This window comes from Mustelus asterias, chromosome 9 (assembly GCF_964213995.1).
Source record: "Mustelus asterias chromosome 9, sMusAst1.hap1.1, whole genome shotgun sequence".
Taxonomy (NCBI): domain Eukaryota; kingdom Metazoa; phylum Chordata; class Chondrichthyes; order Carcharhiniformes; family Triakidae; genus Mustelus; species Mustelus asterias.
The window spans coordinates 49098099-49121080 of NC_135809.1; the positions used below are offsets into that span (position 1 = coordinate 49098099).

At 47.7% G+C, this 22982-nt stretch overlaps 1 protein-coding gene across 5 annotated transcripts in view; it reads left to right on the top strand.

Moving 5' to 3' along the window:
• Window positions 1–22982, top strand: part of hyal6 (hyaluronoglucosaminidase 6) — a 76598-nt gene that overhangs the window by 14691 nt on the left and 38925 nt on the right. For 2 of the 5 annotated variants that reach the window (XM_078220158.1, XM_078220161.1), the window contains exon 1: window positions 22783–22805. The exons of 1 other annotated variant lie outside the window; for it this stretch is intronic. The gene's annotated coding sequence lies outside the window, so the exon portion shown is untranslated. Of the gene's footprint in view, window positions 1–22764; window positions 22806–22982 lie in introns of those variants that run through there. 2 more of the 5 variants (XM_078220157.1, XM_078220160.1) reach the window with 2 other exon arrangements.

Genomic DNA, 22982 nt, shown 5'->3' on the forward strand with positions numbered 1-22982 from the left:
GCGTGAAACTGATTTCCATAAATTTAAATATAAATAATGAGCTTGATATCATATGCCCAAGACGTATCCTCCCCCCCTCCACCCCCCCCCCACCCCCACCCCCCCCCACCCACCCCACCCCCACCCCCCCCCACCCACCCCCCCCACCCCCCCCACCCGCCAGCATGAATCCCACTACTAGTTTTCAAAAGCAAAATCCAGTCATGGTGATCATGTCAGGGGTGTGAAGGTGGCTGTAGATCCCAAGGGTTGAAAGACAAGGCTGAGCAGTGCCCTCTGGCACACTGGCAGTGCCCTATTAACATGGGACAGCCATGGGGCAGTGCTGAGGGCGCAGCAGTGCCAAGGGGGCACATGAAAGGGCAGTGCTGAGAGGGCTCTACCAAGGGGGTAATCATTATGTGTGGATGGGGGAGAGCGGAGAGCCCCTAATGCCCATAAGGGAGGGTAGGGAGTAGGGGGAGAGCTTGGATGCCTGTGAGAAAAGGTGGGGGGTGGGTAGAGGGGGGAGCCCCGATGTCTGCAAGCAGGTTTGCGGGGGGGGTAGAGTAGAGCCTGTGAGGGGAGTGGAGGGTGTGGAGAGAGGAGAGCCCTGATGCCTATGAGGGAGGGCGTAGGAGAGAGGGGAGAGCCCCAATGTCTGCAAAGGATGGTGTGGGAAGAGCCCCGATATCTGTGAGACGGGGTGGGATGGGGAGAGAGCTCTGATGCCTGTGAAACATCCCAACATTGGAATTATGGTGGGGGGTAGGGCGGGGGTTTTTAAATGTCTTAAAAATGGTGCTCCAATCTCAGATTCCTGGTGTTGCCGACGTATTTATGCCCTGCCCCTCCAGTTGGCTGTATGACCATTGCCAGCACTCTAACATTGCACAGAATGCTGTTCAGTTAGGTGAGAAAAGGCGTCTGTGAAGCTGGCAAGTTTCACACAGCTTCTCTCCCCTAATCCAACACTCTGTGCAATCTTAGGAAAGGTACTAACCTCTTGTATGTGATGATCTCTCTAACCCAGTCAGTAATACCAGATTGAATGAAGATTTCAACGCACATGAGGTGAGATGAAAGAAATGAAAAGTTAAAATAATAATAATATAAAGCAATAAAAATAGATTAATAAGATAAAAAGAAATTAAATATAATAAATGGAAATGGAGTGGAGGTGGAGGAGAGAGTTCATGCACTGAAGTTGTTGAACTCAGTGTTCAGTCCTGAAGCCTGTAAAGTGCCCAGTCGGAAGATGAGATGTTGTTCCTCCAGTTTGCGTTGGACTTCACTGGGACATTGCAACAGGCCAAAAACGGACATGTGGACATAAGAGCAGGATAGTGTGTTAAAATGGCAAGTGACAAGAAGGTCTGGGTCCTGCTTGCGGATGGACCGAAGGTCTTCTGCAAAGCGGTCATCTCGTCTGTGTTTGATCGCTCTGTGGTAGAGACTGCATTGGGAGCAGTGAATGCAATAGACCAGATTTTTAAAAGTGCACGTGAAGCACTGCTTCAGCTGAAGAGAGTGTTTGGACGCTGGGATGTTAAGCAGGGACAGGTATTGCACCTTCTACGATTGCATAAGGAGGGCGCTGTGGGTGGTGGGTGAGATGTTGCGTGTGATGGAGGAGTGGACTAGGGTGTCCTGGAGGGAACATTCCCTGCGAAATGTTGACAGGGGGAGTGATGAGAAGATGTATTTGGTGGTGGCATTATGCTGGAGTTGGTGGAAATGGCGGAGGATGATCCTTTGAATGCAGAGGCTGGTAAGGTGAAAAGTGAGGATAAAGGGAACCCTATCCTGATTCTGGGATGGACGGGAGTGGGTGAGAGCAGTGGCGCAGGAGATGAGTCGGACACGGTTGAGAACCCTGTCAACCACAGTGGGTGGAAAACCTCGATTAAGGAAAAAAATGTGGTTTAATCACGGTTTCCTTTGCTGTGCCATTTACACATTCTGATCTCTTAATGGGCCGCTATCAGCACCCTTCTAGCCATGATCATCATCATTTACATTCCCTTTGTCCTTTTGTCTGTTACATCTTTGTCAATTACACCACCCCTCACCCTTACAATATAAACCTTGTCCTATTTTCTTTGTCTTCAGCTCTGGTGAAAGGTCATCCAGACTTGAAACATTGGCTCTATTGACACTCACCTGAAGAAGGGGCTTGGAGCTCCGAAAGCTTGTGTGGCTTTTGCTACCAAATAAACCTGTTGGACTTTAACCTGGTGTTGTTAAACTTCTTACTGTGTTTACCCCAGTCCAACGCCGGCATCTCCACATCATGTCTATTGTCTCTCCACAGATGCTGTTAGACCTGCTGAGATTTTCCAGCATTTTCTGATTTTGTTTCAGAGTCCAGCATCCGCAGTAATTTGCCTTTATCTTAGTAAGTGTGACCGTTCCCCCCACCCGCCCCCTTCAAGCGATTCGGTTCAAATAATTGAGACTTAAGCTGCTGTGCTTGGGAGTGACTTTTAACAAGTAAAATAAAACATTTTTCAACCGGGAACTTTCGTTGCAACAATCTTCTGAGGCAGTTTTCATATTTTTGTGAAAACACTGCTTCTGCATGTCGGGATTTGTGTACATACTTCAAGTATGTGGATGTGCGGGATGGGGGGGCGGGGGGGGGGGGGGAATCTTACTTTCCATCTGGACGGGAAATAATGAATACACTTCAATTTCTTTTTTCCCCAAATATCCATCCCTCCTACTGTGTGGGAAACAGTCATTCAGTCAACATTAGTCCTGAAAAACTCGTTTCATTCAATCATTAAGCCGTTCTCCTCTGTCAGAGACTTGCTTTACTTTGGAATAAGAAATGCATTTTTTTGCACACGTCACAATTTAAATCTTTGGTCAGCAGAACAAGGTTTCCACTTTGACCCCACCACATACTGGTTTATGGTGTTTATGTGTTCAGCTTTTGTGTGGGAAAATGTTGTACTTTTGAAACCAAAAATAAGTATAATTATCATCTGGCTCAATTTTGAGTGAGTCCTCTTCAAGATTTTCAGCATTAGCATTTGGATTACTGGAAGGCTATATTGTTTTATCACTCATAGAAATCATCATAGAAATCACCATAGAAACCCTACAGTGCAGAAACAGGCCATTCGGCCCATCAAGACCACAATCCCACCCAGGCCCTACTCCCATATCCCTACACATTTACCTGCTAATCCCGTTACTTTTTTAAAAAATCATCAGAAACTTTTTGAATTGTCAAGCTCTTTCTTTGGGAATTTTATTTACTTCATTACCTAGGCTGCGGAGGGTTTTTACAATCTTTCATTTTACACCATTATGCACAGAATTAGTGTTGGTAGTAATTACTATTCCTCAACTGAAAGCATCAGACTAATTGATGTTGCACTGTTGGGTGAATTTTTGTCCTCACCTTAGAATGTTATCAGCCCTGGGAATTGGAATGCTTTCTATTTTAGATACACACTGTGAGCACTGAGCACTTGCAAGTCAAAGTTTGCACAGATATAGTTTATTTATTAATGTCACAAGTAGGCTTACATTAACACTGCAATGAAGTTACTCTGAAAATACCCTGGTCGCCACACTCTGGCACCTGTTCAGGTACACCGAGGGAGAATTTAGCATGGCCAATGCACCTAACAAGCACATCTTTCGGACTGTGGGAGGAAACTGGAGCACCTGGAGAAAACCCACGTGGACACGGGGAAAACGTACAGACTCTGCACAGACAGTGACCCAAGCCGGGAATTGATCCTGAGTCCCTGGCGCTGTGAGGCAGCCATGCTAAGCACTGTGCCACTGTGGCACCCCTAGTGCCACTGTGGCATAATCTTTTACCCTATCAGTGGTTTTTTTAGACTAAAAAAAAACAGCTTACTGCACCTAGACACCATTTCCATACATGCCTATCTCATAGGCTGCAGGCAACAACCTGCCATGGGTATCTGAGATCTATGTTATTTTGTATACTGATCAATTTGCAGTACCCCTTACATAACGCTAGCCCTGTCAACTACCTTTTAATGTTGGGAGAATGATGCATATTCTCTCCCAGCATTCTGTACAAAGTTTTAAAAGTTTTCAGGAGACTTGTAAGCTGCTTGGGAATTCTGAAATTGAGGTTTTGCATCAGGCTGAAGTTATACCCAAAGATGTTGTGAAATACCCTCTTGAAGAGGGCCTCACACCAATTTGAACCCTTCCAAGTCTTGGTAGGATCATGGTGATGAAAGGAAGAAGGTTTGTTTGGGAGGCAGTGACCAGTGATGATTTACAGCAAACTGTTTTGTGTTCCCAGCCATTTGTATTCAAATCCGATTGAAAATTTGTGAAATTAATAGCACAGGGACTAAGAGGAAGTGTATATTAGAGTGGATGCATTTGATGTCAAATCAGACAGAGAAAAGGAATTAGAGAGCAAGAAAGATTATACTGAGAAAGGAAAAGAACAAAGGGTAGGGTTCTCTGGCCTCCCCATGGCGCGTTTCTTGTGGTGGGAGACAGCGCGCCATTGGCCAGCAGCTGGATTTTCTGGTCCCGCTGCTAACAATGGGATTTCCGATTGACTCCAACTCATGCCCCCGGGAAACCCATGGTGGGGTATGCCATCTGAGGGACCAGAAGCTCCCGTTGGCATGGACAGTTGGAAAGTTCGCTGCCTACGAGGGTGGTAGTAGCAGAGACAGCGAATTACTTCAAAGGGAAATTGGATGGGCACTCGAGGGAAATAAAGTTGCAGGGATTCAGGGATGGAGCGGGGTAATGGGATTGACTGGATTGCTCTACAGAGATATAACACAGACCTGATCGGTCAAATGGCCTCCTTCTGTGCTGTAATAGTTCTTTGTCAGTGATTAATCATAGGCAACTGAGTTGCTTGCCTAGGTATAAAATTTGGGCCGCAATAATTGACACAATTGCAGGGAAGCACTTCTTGCACATGTGCAGATGCAGTCAGTGACACAATAGTCCTGCTTGGCTGGATTAGGAAAGTGCAGAAATTCAATTTTTCCTCTGTTGAAGTACAAAGAACAAAGAAAATTACAGCACAGGAACAGGCCCTACGGCCCTCCAAGCCTGCACCGACCATGCTGCCCGACTGAACTAAAGCCCCCTACCTTTCCAGGGACCATATCCCTCTATTCCCTCCTATTCATGTATTTGTCAAGACGCCCCTTAAAAGTCACTATTGTATCTGCTTCCACTACCTCCCCCAGCAGCGAGTTCCAGGCACCCACCACCCTCTGTATAAAAAACTTGCCTCGTACATCCCCTTTAAACCTTGCCCCTCGCACCTTAAACCTATGCCCCCTAGTAATTGACTCTTCCACCCTGGGAAAAAGCTTCTGACTATCCACTCTCTCCATGCCCCTCATAATCTTGTAGACTTCTATCAGGTCGCCCTTCAACCTCTGTCGTTCCAGTGAGAACAAACCAAGTTTTTCCAACCTCTCTTCATAGCTGATGCCCTCCATGCCAGGCAACATCCAGGTAAATCTTTTCTGTATCCCCTCCGAAGCCTCCACATCCTTCCGGTAGCGTGGCAACCAGAATTGAACACTATATTCCAAGTGTGGCCTAACTAAGATTCTTTAAAGCTGCAACATGACTTGTCAATGAAGGCAAGCATGCCGTATGCCTTCTTGACCTCCTTCTCCACCTGCGTTGCCACTTTCAGTGACCTGTGTACCTGTACCCCCAGATCCCTCTGCCTATCAATATTCTTAAGGATTCTACCATTTACTATATATTTCCTATCTGTATCAGACCTCCCAAAATGCATTACCTCACATTTGTCTGGATTAAACTCCATCTGCCATCTCTCCAACCGATCTATATCCTGATGGTCCTCATCGCTATCTGCAAATCCACCAACCTTTGTGTCGTCTGCAAACTTACTAATCAAACCAGTTACATTTTCCTCCAAATCATTTATATATATTACAAACAGCAAAGGTCCGAGGACTGATCCCTGAGGAACGCCATTTGTCACAGCCCTCCATTCATAAACATATCCTTCCACTTCTACCCTCTGTCTTCTATGACCGAGCCAGTTCTGTATCCACCTTGCCAGCTCACCTCTGATCCCATGCGACTTCACCTTCTGCACCAGTCTGCCATGAGGGACCTTGTCAAAGGCCTTACTGAAGTCCATGTACACAACATCCACTGCCCTACCCTCATCAATCATCTTCATCACTTCCTCAAAAAATCCAAAAACTTCCCCTTCACAAAACCATTTTGTCTTTTGCTAATACGTCGGCTTATTTCCACGTGGGTGTAAATTCTGTCTCAAAGAATCCTCTCCAATAATTTCCCTACCACTGACGTAAGGCTCACTGGCCTACAATTACCTGGATTATTCTTGATACCCTTCCTAAACAAAGGAACAACATTGGCTATTCACCAATCCTCTGGAACCTCCCCTGTAGCCAGTGAGGATACAAAGATTTCTCTCAAGGCCCCAGCAATTTCCTCCCTTGCCTATCTCAGTATTCTGGGGTATATCCCATCAGGCCCTGGGGACTCGTCTCCCTTAATGTTTCTCAAGAACCCCAATATCTCTTCCTTTTTAATCTCAACATGACTCAAACTATCTACACACCCTTTCCCAGACTCATCATTCACCAAAGTCCTTCTCTTTGGTGAATACTGACGTAAAGTACTCATTTAATACCTCACCTATTTCCTCCGGCTCCATGCATAGATTCCCTCCCCTGTCCTTGAGTGGGCCAACCCTCTCCCTGGCTACCCTCTTGCTCTTTATAAATATATAAAAAGCCTTGGGATTTTTCTTAATCCTGCTGGTCAATGATTTTTCGTGACCCCTTTTAGCCCTCCTTACTCCTTGCTTAAGTTTATTTCTACTTTTCTTGTATTCCACACTTGCTTCGTGTGTTCCCAGCCTCCGAGCTTTGACAAATGCTTCCTTTTTCTCTTTGACTAGGCTCACAATATCTCTCATTATTCAAGGTTCTCAAAACTTGCCATACTTATCCTTCATCCTTAAAGGAATGTGCCGGTCCTGAATCCCTGTCAACTTACACTTGAAAGCCTCCCACATGCCAGATATTGATTTGCCCTCAAACATCTGCCCCCAATCTACATTCTTCAGTTCCTGCCTAATATTGTTGTAATTAGCCTTCCCCCAATTTAGCACCTTAACTTGAGGACTACACTTATCTTTATACATCAGTACCTTAAAGCTTACTGAATTGTGGTCACTGTTCCCAAACTGCTCCCCTACTGAAACGTCGACCACTTGTCCGGGCTCATTCCCCAATACCAGGTCCAATATGGCTCCTTCTCTATTTGGACTATCTACACACTATTTCAAGAAGCTCTCCTGGATGCTCTTTACAAACTCTGCCCCATCCATGCCCCTAGCACTAAATGAGTCCCAGTCAATATAGGGGAAGTTAAAATCTCCCACCTCAACAACCCTGTTACTTTTACACCTTGCCAAAATCTGTTCCTCTATCTCCCACTGGCGGTTGGGTGGCCTATAGTAAACCTCCAACATTGTGACTACGTCTTTCCTATTCCTGAGCTCTACCCATATTGCCTCGCTGTATGAGCCCTCCGAGGTGTCTTCCCGCAGTACAGCTGTGATATTCTCCTTAACCAGTAGTGCAACTCCCCCACCCCTTTTACACCCCCCTCTATCCCACCTGAAACATCTGTATCCTGAAACGTTAAGGTGCCAATCCTGTCCTTCCCTTAACCAAGTCTCTGTAATAGCAACAACATCATAATTCCAAGTACTAACCCAAGCTCTAAGTTCATCTGCCTTACCTGTTAAACTTCTAGCATTGAAACAAATGTACTTCAATTCACCAAATCTTCTTTGATTAGCAACCACACCCTGCCTGCTCTTCCTCTGAGTCTTACTGGCCCTACTCTCTGGTTCGCCTTCAGTTAAATCACTTTTGCTTTGGTTCCCACCCTCCTGCCAAACTGGTTTAAATTCTCCCATGTGACACTAGCAAACCTCCCAGCCAGAATATTTATGCCCTTCCAGTTTCAAAGTAATCAAAGCAAGCAAAAGTGGTATTGAGAATTGGTTAGTTTTGCATATACATTGGGTGGTTATTATAGTAGCGGTTCTCTGTGAAGCACGGTCACTAGTTCAGACTTGCAGATGTATGTTAGTGCTCTTCATTATAAAAAATAGACTGCAGTTAGATCACACACAACAGGGTAATGAGTCTGAGTCTGGAAAATATCTTTAGGCATTGAAAAGTGCAACAGCAACTTGCATTTATAAAGCACTTTTAACTTGGAAAAACATCTCAATAAAGGTTATTGTGCTTCAGGGAAATGGGTGTAAATGGGCAATTTAAAGAGCTATTCAGATGGGTGAGAAAAAGACCTTGGTCCAAAAGCTGGGATTTAAAGAGAGTCTTAAAGAAGGAGTTAAGAAACATTGTTGCCAATCATGGTACTCCTATAGTAATAATCCTTCAAGCAGCTAATAGACTTATATTGTGTCAAAACGCTTAGCAGTTTAGCCTTGGGACATGCAACTTTGGAGGAAAATGGCTTCACAAAGATTGTAAAAAAAATGAGGTCAGCTGCTTCACAGCAGAAAGCGGAGAAGCTACGGCATCTCCTCCGGAGCCTTCAACATGTCATTGATGAAGACGAACATCTCGCCAAGGCCATCCCCACACCCCCACTTCTTGCCTTCAAACAACCGCACAACCTCAAACAGACCATTGTCCGCAGCAAACTACCCAGCCTTCAGGAGAACAGTGACCAAGACACCACACAACCCTGCCACAGCAACCTCTGCAAGACGTGCCGGATCATCGACACAGATGCCATCATCTCACGTGAGAACACCATCCACCAGGTACACGGTACATACTCTTGCAACTCGGCCAACGTTGTCTACCTGATACGCTGCAAGAAAGGATGTCCCGAGGCATGGTACATTGGGGAAACTATGCAGACGCTGCGACAACGGATGAATGAACACCGCTCGACAATCACCAGGCAAGACTGTTCTCTTCCTGTTGGGGAGCACTTCAGCGGTCACGGGCATTCGGCCTCTGATATTCGGGTAAGCGTTCTCCAAGGCGGCCTTCGCGACACACGACAGCGCAGAGTCGCGGAGCAGAAACTGATAGCCAGGTTCCGCACACACAAGGACGGCCTCAACCGGGATATTGGGTTTATGTCACACTATTTCACATAAATATTTCTGCTTTTTTCCTCCTGAGTCTTTATCATGCGATCCTAGAATCAGAATTTATGTCACACTATTTGTAACTCCCACAGTTGCGTGGACCTGCAGAGTTTCACTGGCTGTCTTGTCTGGAGACAATACACATCTTTTTAGCCTGTCTTGATGCTCTCTCCACTCCCATTGTTTTGTTTCTTAAAGACTGGATTAGTTGTAAGTATTCGCATTCCAACCATTATTCATGTAAATTGAGTCTGTGTCTTATAAGTTCTGTTTGTGAACAGAATTCCCACTCACCTGAAGAAGGGGCTCAGAGCCTCGAAAGCTTGTGTGGCTTTTGCTACCAAATAAACCTGTTGGACTTTAACCTGGTGTTGTTAAACTTCTCACAGCAGAAAGACAACATGCAATGTCTCCAGAAGTTGTAAGATGTACGGACCTTAGAGGCATGTTTAATTTTGCAAAGGAGGCGATTGGACCAGGCACCCATGTTGAGGAGGTGTTTGCTTCTACATCAATAACATTGTAAGATGGCACGGTTAGGTTGGCCTTTACCACAGTTTGTCATGAAGTACATTCTCACAACCGTGGCATTTGCAATTTTGAACTCACCTCCATAGGCTACAGGCACAGTGGAAGCATCCATTAGGAAAGCTAATACTTTATCTGATAGTGCATTGTTGTTAATACTATTTGCCCCACTACACTCTTAAGATGCCAAAACTAAATGTTTTACAAGAAATTTCACTCCGCAACTGTGCCTCCTAATTGTTCGCAGTTGCATCCAGAATCTTATCACTATGCTAATCACACTTTAACGAGATATAAGCAGCTGATTGAAGCTGTTTGAAGACCCAATTTTGCTGAAATCAGTCAAGCCTTTTCAATGGGTTAAACTGTCAAACTGTCTAAAATAGCCAGCATTTTTCCAATTGACTCCAACAGTGACTGTAAATGTGTTATATTGACACCAACACCCTGACAACCGTCTGCAAATATCTCAACAATGACATGTGAATATGCAGTCTGAAGAGAACAGCACTGTTAGATCAACAAACACGCAAGTCAGGCAGCATCTACAGAGAGAGCATCAACTTTCTAATGAAAGGTCATCCACCTGAAATATTGGGGGCAATTCTCCCAAAAGTGCTGAATTGACGGGAAAACTGGTCTAGATCACAACTGTTTTTTCAGTGCAATTTCAGAACGAACCTCCCCACTCTGCAATGCAGAGGTCCCAATCGTGAATATCATCAAAAGATCAGGGGGTGGGGCCTATTCACGCCAAAGAGCCTGAAATTGATGGGATGAGCGGGAATCTGCGCATGCGCACATCACTGGGAGATTGCTGAAAAGACCTCCCAGCATTCAGATCACTGCCATCCAACCCCCACAGTCATCGCTGGCCTCATCGCTGGCCTCCACAGCGCCCCACCCCCTGCCACAGACAGACATCGCTGGCCCCCACAACCTCCCCACACACATTGCTGGCCCCCCTACTCCATATAGACATAGCTGGCCCCCACAACCCCCCTCCACAGACATCGCTGCCCTCCCCCCAGTCTCTCCCCACATACAGACATGGCTGCCCGCTCACCCCATGCCCCCATGGATCCGGATAATGCGGGTACCCAATCCCTCCATCCCTTGAACATACTGTTCTCACTGCTGCCCTGCAGAGAACTAGTGTTGTGCTGACATGCACAACCCCAGCTTGTGATCATTCCATCTCTTGAATGGGAGCCCTGAGTATTGCACCCCCCCCCCGGACACAGCAGCCTATTGAATGGCAGCCAATCAGCACCCCGAGGGATGAATGACACTCAACTAAATGCAGCCTTCAAAATCTCTCACAAGCATTTGTTGCCAGTGGGCCCTTGACTGGCCACACTCACTGCACCTGCACTCCCCTAATAATGGTGTGGAGATGCCGGCATAAGAACAGGATATGGCGCTCGACTCATCGATCGACAGTTCCGATGCGCCACAGCGAAAAACTCCCCTAATAAGCCAGAGCTGTATATAAGTTGCAGGAATGGACACACAGCCAGTCACACCACAAAGATGTCTGCGCGCAAACCTGCACCCAGATTTACAGAGGCCGACCAAGGAGCACCTGCTAAATGCCGTGGAGGAGAGGCGTGAGCGGATCTTCCCCGGCCAGGGCCCTCACGCAAAGGGTGCATCTGCCACGGCATTGTGGGAGGAGGTGGCAGAAGTGGTGAATGCCAGGAGCCTGACACTGTGCTCTGGCCAGCAGTGTTGGAAAAAAATGTACGATCTCCTTCAAGCAGCAAGGGTGAGTGAGCATCCCACTTGCAACCCCGCACTTGCTTGGCACGGATCTCAAACCCTGATAAGACACCTGAAAGGCATACAACAAGTTACCCTTCCCTCAGGAACAGAATCTAAACCCTTCCCCTCACCCCTCAACGAGCACCCTTCAATGGTGACCGCTTTCCCTGAAACTGTCAGCACAATGCCCGAGACACAGACATGCATTGCGCACCGTGCACTGCAACATATTAATGCTTGCTATCCACCTCATGTTCCCACAGGAAAAAAACATTCACAATGTACGTTACACCACACAAACTGGTGGTGGTGTGCCTGACTTGCGGCAGCATCGAAGAGCATGCCATGGAGCTGGCAGGGGATGATGGGCCTTCCCGAATGGTCACTGACATCGGCATCCAACATGCAAGTGAGCGGAAGCGCACCCTCAACCTAGGTCCTCCTCTAAGTAAGTGCGATGTTTTGCCTCCCTTCCCCTAATGTGTGTTTTTTACTGCAGCTCTGGACCTAGAGGAACCCGGCCCTTCGGGTGTTGCCGCCGCCCCTGCTGCTCTGGAGCAAACTACCCATCACCCCCTGGGTGGCACCTCAGAGGGAGGCACTGAGGAATCCTCCGAGGGCAGCATCACAGAAACAGCACCGGCATATACCACACAACCCACCAACACAGAGACTATCACCACGGTGGTGGGTACCTTTAGTGTTGAGACTTCTGGGTCATGAACTGGTGAACACATCACAGACAGTGATGCACATTGGGTGGAGGCGGGCACATCCGAGGGATCGGGCACACGTTAGTCTGCCGGAGGCAAAGATTCAGCTGTCCTCAAGTCAGCTGCTGGGTCTTTGGGTATGTTCCTCTCAAGGCTGGTGGGGATGCATCAGGAAACCCGGGGAGTTGTGGAAGGGTTGTCAGCAACCATGCTGCGACTGCAAGGTTGTTTAGGGGAGTCAAACAGTGTGCTGTCGCAGGAGGTGGTGCCGACACAGCGTGAGACCCAGGCCAACACTGCAAGGGTGGCGACCGCAGTGGAAAGTCTGGCTCAGGGATCAGTCCTCATGGGTGACAGGGTCCAGGCCATCCTGGAGACACAAAGGGCCACGGGCGAGTGTGTTTCCAGCATCCAGGAGGCACAGTGTTTGATGGCCATGGGTGTCGGTGGCATGTCGGAGACATGGTTGGCCATGGCTGGGACTCCCGCTGGCATTCTGGAGACACAACAGGCCGTGGCTGTGAGCCTTGACAACTTAGCCCAGGCTCAGAGGGCTACTGCTCAGGGGCTCCAGAGCCTTGCCTGCTCACAGAATGCTGTAGCGGAGAAGCTCCGGATCTTGGCCCAGTCTCAGAGAGCCAGGGCTGAGGGATCACAGATCAAGGGGAAGACGCATCAAGGCCTCCAGGACTGGCAGAGCCAGGTGACGCTGGAGCTTCTGGAGCTCAGTCCAGCTACCCTGGTGTCCCATGGGGTGTCCCGGGGGCCTCTGGGCTCCCCAAAGGAGGAGGAAGGGCTTGAGCCAATGCCGGGGCCTTCCACCCAGGAGATCCTAGACGTCCCGAGACATTCCGATTCCCCCCTTCCTCACATCGGGGCATCTCAGGGCCAGTGAGATGAACAGGGTGGCACCGAAAAGTGCCATCTGCAAGTCAGCCGGGGACCTCCAGGTCCTGGCCACCCAGGTGCCATCCGCCAAGGGCATCACAGGCAACGGGGCGTGCATCACAGTTGGACACCTCCACCTCCAGATGTGCATTCTGGGGTAGCACCTCAAAGAAGCAGCATACAGCACAAAGTTAAAAAACTGTAGTTCACTAAGAGGGCACGGGTAAAGGTCAGCATTAGTCAGGGTTTAATTAATCAATAATGTTAAGAACACAATAAACTGTTAATTGCACATCTCAGCTGTGACTGATGTGTCTCTGATTCCACCCCCCCCCCCCATCCCCGCGCCCCCCACATACAGGGCTGAGTGGTTCCCATTCCCATGTGTAGAGTTCTATCTGTTGAGCCTTGCGAGACTCAGCCACATGTTTCAGAGTGCCTGCCCTACCTTCCCCAACATCCACCAGACCCTGGGGCCCATCCCACACCCTACTGGCCAAAAAACATGTGTCCCCAACCCTTACAGCTACGTGGGCCAGGGTGGCAGCGTGCATTCAGAGTACAGGTAGGAGTCAGACTTGAATTGTACCAGGGGCAGGATCGCAGTGTACACAACAGCGAGTCGTCATCATCCTCCAGCCTTCAACCAAGACTCGCAACCATTACCAGCCCAGGCACATTAACAGGTTCAGATGTTTCTGGGGGATAGTGTGGTGGGATGACAGAGGCTGGGGAAGGGTGATGTGGTGGTTTGAGGGCCCAGGTCGGTTTGGAGGGGGAATAGCGGCTGCACTCGCTCCTGGGGTGTGGTGGATGTGTGGTGGTTGCACTTCCCTCACTGCACAGCACCAGCGAGGTGAAGCGGGCTGCAATCAAGGGTTGGGGACACATGTTTTTTGGCCAGAAAGGGGGGGAGGTGGTGGGCACTTGCACCAAGGGTCCCTCGCTGCCCTTCCCTGCTGGACACCGGCCATCGCCACCCACCCTCTTTCCTCGAGCTCTTCATATGGTGGGGCACCCATGTCACCCCTTTACTGCTCCTCCTCCTCCTCCTCCTGCTCCAGCTGGTCTCCCCGTTGCTGGGCAATGTTATCATACTGGAGGGCCCCCCTGGAGCGGTCCAAGCTGCAGAACCGCATCTTAAGCAGGCCGATGCACCGTGCAAAGATGGGCCGGGTGGCTGCATGGGCCTCGTTGTAGCGGGTCTCCGCCTCGGTCTGAGGCCTCCGCACAGGTGTTATCAGCCATGACCTTAGCGGGTAACCATTGTTACCCAGTAGCCATCCCAGGAGCCTGGGTTGGTCTTCAAAGAGCCCAGAGATGTCCGACTGCCTGAGGGCAAAGCTGTCATGGACACTCCCTGGATAGCGTGCATCGACCTGCATGATTCTCATTTGATGGTAGCAGACAATTTGGACGTTCAGGGAGTGGAACCTCTTCCTGTTCACAAGTTGCTGCGGTCCTGCGTGTGGGGCCCGCAAAGCGATGTGTGTCCCATCCACTGCTCCCTGGACATTGGGAATCCCAGCGATGGAAGCGAGGCCGAGAACCCGGGTTTCCTGCTGTGCACGGCCCACATTGAAATTTATATACTGCCCTGCCCGGGCACACAGGGCATCTGTGACCTGCCGCACACATCTGTACACGGAGGCCTGGGAGATCCCAGCTAGTCGCCACTGGGTGCCTGAAATGAGCCGGAGGCATAAAAATTCGGGACTGCCGTAACCTTCACGTCCACAGGGAGCAGGTGGCCACCCCTCCCCTGAGGTGCCAGGTGTGAGAGCACCTCATAAATGAGTCGCACCGTGGTCTTGGAGAACCGCAGCCGGTGACGGCACATCTGCTCCGAGAGGCCGCGAAGGAATTGTGGGGCTTGTACCTCCTTGGCCTCGGCACCCTCCACCTTGTGTGAACCCTCTCGGGAGCCTGCTCACCCACCTTCTGGCCCTCCTTCCTGAGGGTTTGGTGGTGGCTGCTCTTGTGGTGGTCTCTCCATGTCAGCCACCTCCTGAGCTGCCTCCGCCTCCTCCTCCGCCCCTGCTGCCACCAACATGGCCAGCTCCAAATTGATCAGACCGAGATCCATCTGCACAGGGGGGTTTGGAAAGAGCATAGAATGACGGATTATTCTCATTGGCTGCATAGACCCACACCACCCCAATCCCTCACTTGGGCCAGAAGCCCCACTTGTGGGTGCTGGCAACACCACACAATCCATGGTGCCATGCATGGCCCGATTAGGGTTGTGTGAGATTCCCATCATGACAAATGCTGGCACAGATTATGCAGGTCGGTGTGCAGCCGTGGGCAGTGCACATCCTTGAGCCATTGCTATGTGTGCAACTGCAGCATCCGTTACAGGCATGTGTTGCTGGTCCATGTCACAGGGCAGACTGCAAGTCAGCACTATATGTGTGCCCAGTGACGCAGTCCACATCTGAACCTCTGCGCCCCTGCCTGGAGCAGCAACTGCTTCATCTGGTTAGGCCTCAGTCAGCACATGGTGCACTCCTCCCCCATCCTGGAACACCAGCACTCAGTCGAGTCCCTGACCACACCCTGCGGCAAGACAGCGCCACTGCAAAGTGCCCTGTAGGGGAGGGGTGAGCAGAACTCCTCCATGGGGCCTCCCACACTGAGCTACTGCGCTGCGCTGGAGGGGAAGGGTGAGTAGGACTCCTTGCTGAGGCCTCCCACACTGAGCACTGTGAAAATAGAAGTACTGTGGGCAGAGATTGCCTTGTGGATCCTGATAATGATATGCTAAGGTATGGAAAGTAATGCACATAAGCGGCACGCCGGTTTTCTGCGCAGTCCCGGTGTCACCATTTTTTTCCGGTTGGGACATGCTCGCAGGTCGTAAATGCTTGTGGGGAACCCGCAAAATGGCCGACACGTGCACCTCTCGACCTGACCCGCCAGAAAATTGCGGGTCGCGATGGGAGAATCGCCCCCATTAACTCTTGTTTCTCTCTTGAGGATGCTGCCTGACCTGCTGAGTATTTCTCGCATTCACTCTTTTTATTTCAGATTCTGACATGTGCAGTGTTTTGCTTTTTGTGCGTAGCAATTCAGATTTCATCTGACCAATTAACAACCTGTCTCAGATCTAGCAGGCCACCTTGGAATGTTGCTGAATAGCGAGATCGCTTCTGCCTTGCTGACGTATGGTATAGTGCCAGGTGGATTCCTTATATAGGATTCCACTAAAGAATCAAATCTGCCCCACAAGCAATGGACATCAGCAACCACCTCAGAACTGATCTCCATAGATATAAATGAATATTTATTTTGGCACTGATAATCGTTTCCAATAACTTCCCGACCACTGACATTAGGCTGTCCTGTAGTTTCCTGTTTATCCCTATTCCCTTTCCTGAACAGTGGTATAACATTGACAATCTTACTGTACTCTGGCGGTCCTCAATGAGGATTGAAAAATTCTGACCAATATGCCTCTGCGATTTCTAACTTTGCTTCTTTCAAGAACCTAAGATGCAATCTATTTGCATCAGGTGACTTACAAACTTCCAGTAATGGTGATTTTTTTAGATAGTCACTTGGGGAGAGATTTTCCAGTCGTGCCCTCCAAAGACCAGAAATCCGCGCCCAAAGTCAACCGACCTTTAAGTGGACCGCCAAAGTTTTCGTCCCGCCTGCGACGATTCCCGCAGCGGGCTGGACCAGGAAATTTACCCCTTGGTTTATAAATAGATGAATAGATTATAAAAGCAATAAAGCACTGGCTGGGATTTTCCAACCCCCTGCCCCCCCAAGTGTGATTTCTGGCGACGGAGGTGGGTCGCCATTGGCTGCTGGCAGGATCTTCTGGTCCCGTTGATTTTTTTTAAAGTTTATTTATTAGTGTCACAAGTAGGCTTTCATTAACACTGTAATGAAGTTACTGTAAAAATGTCTATGGCGTTTTATATGGCTTGCCTGTGCCACCACTGGGGAACCCACCAGCGGGAAGAGCCAGAAAATCCGACTGGAAATCATCTTGTTGGAAATAAATAGCTATAAATGACTGGTTAGGCCTCAGCTATGAACAATTGGGCCTGACTCCGACAGTGGCAATCTGCATTGACAGGCAATCCCTTTTTCATGGCACTAGCTGTTGTAAACCAGGTAGGTTTAGGGGCCAGGGAGAAGTTAAATGTCTAAACTAAATAGATAGGATTTGGGGTTGGGGGATCAGAGGTCACGGGGATCGGAGGTCAGGGAGATCGGAGCTCTGGAGGAATCAAAATTTGGGAGGGGGGGTTGGAGATTGGATGGGGATTGGGATTCGAGGTAGATGAGGTCACGTTGGACCTGTGGGGGCTGGGGGTGCGTGTCTTGCGGGGGGTGGGGTTCGGCATTGGATTGGGTCAGGTATGGAGTAGTGGGGGGAGGGAGTTGGGCTCTTGTGGAGGGCCTCTGGGGGAGGGGTAATCTGGCCTTGGGGTTGCATTCAGGTCTTAGGTCAAGATTGGGATGGGGCTGTAAGGAGGTTGTAGGGACTTGGGGGGACTTGTCAGGCCTCGGGGAGCAGCTGGGGCAAGGGGGGTCAGGCCTCAGGTTGGGAGTTCATGGAAGGCCTTAGGGTGGACCGCGGGAGAGGGTGATTCCCATGGAGGTAGTAGTTTGTGGGGGGCAGGTGTGAGGGCACTCCTCCAGAGGGTTAGAAGTAAATAATAAATAATGTGAATAACTCAAGATCCTGGATTTAAAATGATTAGAAACAGATTTGGAGGAGAAATTTTTCGTTCAAATGTTACCTGGATCTGGAACCCTCTATCTGAAAATGTAGTGGAAGCTGCTTTCATAAACTATTTTAAAAGGGAATTGGGCAGAATTTAGCAATGAGGAACCCATAGATTTACAGATACAAAAACAGATGGAGATTTGCAGTTTGGTAATGTCTGCTCCTTCTAAGAGCAAGCCAAGGTATGATGGGTCAAATAGCCTCTTTCTGTGCTGTAAGTTTTTGTAATTGTATGACACAGTACACCAATCATCCAGGTTAGTCTAAAACGCCTGTACCTCATTCTGCCCAGGTATCTGATTCCCAGGTAAACCTTGTTTGATAACATTCCTGTGAAGTGCCATTTTACAATGTCAAAAAATACTACATAAATACACATTGGTGCTGGGGATCGACTGCCTGCTTTTCCCCCAGTTTCATACAATATTTTCAGCAATAGTCATAGGTCTCATATTCTTGGACAAAGCATCTCTCTGCATTATTCTATTTTATTGAACCCATGATATTTCAAAATCTTTCCTTTTCCAAACTTATTAATGACTGATGAACAGAGTGAAAACTATGTTAGCACCGTGTGGAATGCTGTGTGTTTCTTAATGATGAACTTTAACCCCCCCTAACATTTAACTGGCAATTTTCTTACTTCCAAGGCCTTGCTACTACATTTGCTCAGAGTAGCACAAAACAATTCCATCATACTTATGTTTACTGCAAGAATTGAACACAGGAATGTATTTATATTTCCATGATGTGGAGATGCCGGCGTTGGACTGGGGTAAACACAGTAAGAAGTTTAACAACACCAGGTTAAAGTCCAACAGGTTTATTTGGTAGCAAAAGCCACACAAGCTTTCGGAGCTCTAAGCCCCTTCTTCAGGTGAGTGGGAATTCTGTTCACAAACAGAGCATATAAAGACACAAACTCAATTTACATGAATAATGGTTGGAATGCGAATACTTACAACTAATCAAGTCTTTAAGAAACAAAACAACATGAGTGGAGAGAGCATCAAGACAGGCTAAAAAGATGTGTATTGTCTCCAGACAAGACAGCCAGTGAAACTCTGTGGGGGTTACAAATAGTGGGACATGAACCCAATATCCCGGTTGAGGCTGTCCTCGTGTGTGCGGAACTTGGCTATCAGTTTCTGCTCAGCGACTCTGCGCCGTCGTGTGTTGCGAAGGCCGCCTTGGAGAACGCTTACCTGAATATCAGAGGCCGAATACCCGTGACCGCTGAAGTGCTCCCCAACAGGAAGAGAACAGTCTTGCCTGGTGATTGTCGAGCGGTGTTCATTCATCTGTTGTCGCAGCGTCTGCATAGTTTCCCCAATGTACCATGCCTCGGGACATCCTTTCTTGCAGCGTATCAGGTAGACAACGTTGGCCGAGTTGCAAGAGTATGTACCGTGTACCTGGTGGATGGTGTTCTCATGTGAGATGATGGCATCTGTGTCGATGATCCGGCACGTCTTGCAGAGGTTGCTGTGGCAGGGTTGTGTGGTGTCATGGTCACTGTTCTCCTGAAGGCTGGGTAGTTTGCTGCGGACAATGGTCTGTTTGAGGTTGTGCGGTTGTTTGAAGGCAAGAAGTGGGGGTGTGGGGATGGCCTTGGCGAGATGTTCGTCTTCATCAATGACATGTTGAAGGCTCCGGAGGAGATGCCGTAGCTTCTCCGCTCCGGGGAAGTACTGGACAACGAAGGGTACTCTGTCCACTGTGTCCCGTGTTTGTCTTCTGAGGAGGTCGGTGCGGTTTTTCGCTGTGGCACGTCGGAACTGTTGATCAATGAGTCGAGCGCCATATCCTGTTCTTATGAGGGCATCTTTCAGCGTCTGGAGGTGTCTGTTGCGTTTATATTTCCAAGCAGGTGTTACATCTTCAAAGGGGCTTCTGTCATAAAATATGATCTCATTCTACTCTCTTTTCAGGTCTCTCATTTCGAAAGCTAGCCAGGGCAAGTTATGTTCTTAAAATCAAGACCCTAGTTTCCTGAAAAACACTTTTCCTCAAGTCCTGTAAGACATTTTTCATGAAATAATTATCATAAAGGTGGACATTGTATAATTTGCTATTTTATGCGCTTTGTAAGATTATCAACAAGTCCTAGCATTAATGTAAAAATAGATAATTGTTATTTTTCTTCCCTCTATTTTTCATTTTTATAATCCAATGTGCTTGTACACTATTGCCAATTCAAGGGACAGGAAGAACAAGCCAGGGATTCCAGTCACCTGTCTTTGAGCCCGATGCTTCAGCTTGCCTCAAGGGCAGCTGACGGTATTTTCTTCCTGTTTCTCTGGTTTCGCACTTGTCTTCCATTTGGTGTCTTCTTAAATGGTATGATTGCTAAAGCTCTCTGTGCAGGGGCGATATGGTGGCACTGAAGTTAGTATTGCTGTCTCACAGCTCCAGGGACCCGGGTTCAATTCCAGTCTCGGGTGACTATCTGTGTGGAGTTTGCATGTTCTCCCCATGTCTGCATGGGTTACCTCTGAGTGCTCTGGTTTTCTCCCACACTCCAAAGATGTGTAGGTTAGGTTGATTGGCCATGCTAAATTGCCCCTGAGTGTAATGGGATTACCAGGGTAAAATACGTGAAGTTACAGGGATAGGGACTGGATGGGATTGTTGTCGGTGCAGGCTTGATGGGCTGAATAGCCTCCTTCTGCACTTCAGGGATTCTATAATTCTAAATTGGCTGGTGACAGCAAGCCAAATAGCAGCTAAGCCAATGCGCTGTACAATTATAATTTTAGGGGTTTTTTTAAGTGGTGAGTGTTGTGAGACCTTTGTAAAAATCATTACATCTGACAAAGTAACTAAAAAAAATGCATATGGCATAAGTTGAGACAGAGAGTCACATGAAAAATGGAACAATAAAAGAGTGAAAAAAAAAATCCAGTGCCGGAAATCTGAAACAGAAACCGATTACTGGAACTAAATAACAGGTTAGTACCTGTCAAGAAAAGGGAATAATTTTCTTCACAGTTGCTGACAGAACTGTAACTCTCTTTTCATTTGCTGATTTTAATTTTTAAATAAGATAGTTTGGAATCATAATAGATTTTGTGGCTGATGAGGAAGAAACTTTGGACTGAACTTTCAGGTAGTAATCTTTGTTTTTGAGTGACTGACATATTACAATATATATATACAGGAATTTTCCAAATGAGATGAAGTTGTGACTTAACGTCACGCTTAGGGATGACTGGATTGTTGTTGAATCTGTCTTTTTGCTTATTTGTGAGATTATCTGCACAAGGTCCATTCTGGTGTTTGTACTATTTCAAAAAAGTATCCAGACATTTTCCTTCAAACCTCGCTACTCCAATTCTTTAACTATCTTTGTCGCACTTGCTATTAACTGAGTGGTAGTTAAGTGACCCATTTCAATCTTGTTACACTCAAGCCAAATGATAGATATTAGTTATGATGGAATGGTGTGTTGATGAAGGTAGGGCAGTTGATGTCATATACATGGATTTTAGTAAGGCGTTTGATAAGGTCCCCCATGGTCGGCTTATGATAAAAGTGAGGAGGTGTGGGATAGAGGGAAAGTTGGCCGATTGGATAAGTAACTGGCTATCTGATCGAAGACAGAGGGTGGTGGTGGATGGAAAATTTTGGGATTGGAGGCAGGTTGCTAGCGGAGTGCCACAGGGATCAGTGCTTGGTCCTCTGCTCTTTGTGATTTTTATTAAAGACTTAGAGGAGGGGGCTGAAGGGTGGATCAGTAAATTTGCTGATGACACCAAGATTGGTGGAGTAGTGGATGAGGTGGAGGGCTGTTGTAGGCTGCAAAGAGACATAGATAGGATGCAAAGCTGGGCTGAAAAATGGCAAATGGAGTTTAACCCTGATAAATGTGAGGTGATTCATTTTGGTAGGACTAATTTAAATGTGGATTACAGGGTCAAAGGTAGGGTTCTGAAGACTGTGGAGGAACAGAGAGATCTTGGGGTCCATATCCACAGATCTCTAAAGGTTGCCACTCAAGTGGATAGAGCTGTGAAGAAGGCCTATAGTGTGTTAGCTTTTATTAACAGCGGGTTGGAGTTTAAGAGCCGTGGGGTTATGCTGCAACTGTACAGGACCTTGGTGAGACCACATTTGGAATATTGTGTGCAGTTCTGGTCATCTCACTATAAGAAGGATGTGGAAGCGCTGGAAAGAGTGCAGAGGAGATTTACCAGGATGCTGCCTGGTTTGGAGGGTAGGTCTTATGAGGAAAGGTTGAGGGAGCTAGGGCTGTTCTCTCTGGAGCGGAGGAGGCTGAGGGGAGACTTAATAAAGGTTTATAAAATGATGAAGGGGATAGATAGAGTGAACGTTCAAAGACTATTTCCTCGGGTGGATGGAGCTATTACAAGGGGTCATAACTATAGGGTTCATGGTGGGAGATACAGGAAGGATATCAGAGGTAGGTTCTTTACGCAGAGAGTGGTTGGGGTGTGGAATGGACTGCCTGCAGTGATAGTGGAGTCAGACACTTTAGGAACATTTAAGCGGTTATTGGATAGGCACATGGAGCACACCAGGATGATAGGGAGTGGGATAGCTTGATCTTGGTTTCAGATAAAGCTCGGCACAACATCGTGCGCCGAAGGGCCTGTTCTGTGCTGTACTGTTCTATGTTCTATGGAATGGTTCCTGATAATATTTTGCCTCCTTCCCACTAGGGAATGCTTTGCATTTTATTTTGTTGGCCCTCCAGTCAAATACAAATTCTCACACAGTGTCATCAACTGCAAATCCATTGTTCCTGGACTGTGAGACAAGTGGCCATCGATAGCATTTTTAGCTACGATGTCTTCTCCTTGACGAAACAGTATCAATTCAAATTAAAGACCCTTGGGGAATGTAGTTAAGTAAATCTTTATGCGTCAGTTACTTATTCTGCATAAAACACTCCCATAAGGTGGAGCATAACAATGTGTTAAAACAGCCCCAGACATGCAGGGACTTTCAGAGGAGATCTGGTGAATGAATGGTAAGACCTGTAAATCTTTGAACTGTTTGCATTAAGCTTGACTGCTTAAGATAGTGATGTTAGCCCTGTGATTGTGACCATGATTACTATTCCTGTTGCTCAACAGATAATACCCAAAATGTATGTAAGACTTACAGAACAGAATAGACTGCCCATTTTGTATTACAGTGAATTAAT